The sequence below is a fragment of the Bison bison genome, unplaced genomic scaffold (assembly GCF_000754665.1).
Source record: "Bison bison bison isolate TAMUID 2011002044 unplaced genomic scaffold, Bison_UMD1.0 scf7180017864213, whole genome shotgun sequence".
NCBI lineage: Eukaryota > Metazoa > Chordata > Mammalia > Artiodactyla > Bovidae > Bison > Bison bison.
This window is the reverse complement of record NW_011494785.1, coordinates 1,977,877-1,978,389: the sequence shown is the minus strand read 5'-3', so window position 1 is coordinate 1,978,389 and position 513 is coordinate 1,977,877.

Below are 513 nucleotides of genomic sequence, written 5' to 3'. Positions count from 1 at the left end.
AGCATATTCAAAAGCAGAGACATTACTTTGCCAACAAAGGTCCGTCTAGTCAAGGCTATGGTTTTTCCTGTGGTCATGTATGGATGTGAGAGTTGGACTGTGAAGAAAGTTGAGTGCCGAAGAATTGATGCTTTTGAACTGTGGTGTTGGAGAAGACTCTTGAGAGTCCCTTGGACTGCAAGGAGATCCAACCAGTCCATTCTGAAGGAGATCAGCCCTGGGATTTCTTCGGAAGGAATGATGCTAAAGCTGAAACTCCAGTACTTTGGCCACCTCATGCGAAGACTCATTGGAAAAGACTCTGATGCTGGGAGGGATTGGGGGCAGGAGGAGAAGGGGATGACAGAGGATGAGATGGCTGGATGGCATCACTGACTCAATGAACATGAGTTTGAGTGTACTCCGGGAGTTGGTGAGGGACAGGGAGGCCTGGCATGCTGCAATTCATGGGGTCGCAAAGAGTTGGACACAACTGAGCGACTGAACTGAACTGAACTGATAGCTGATTAACAG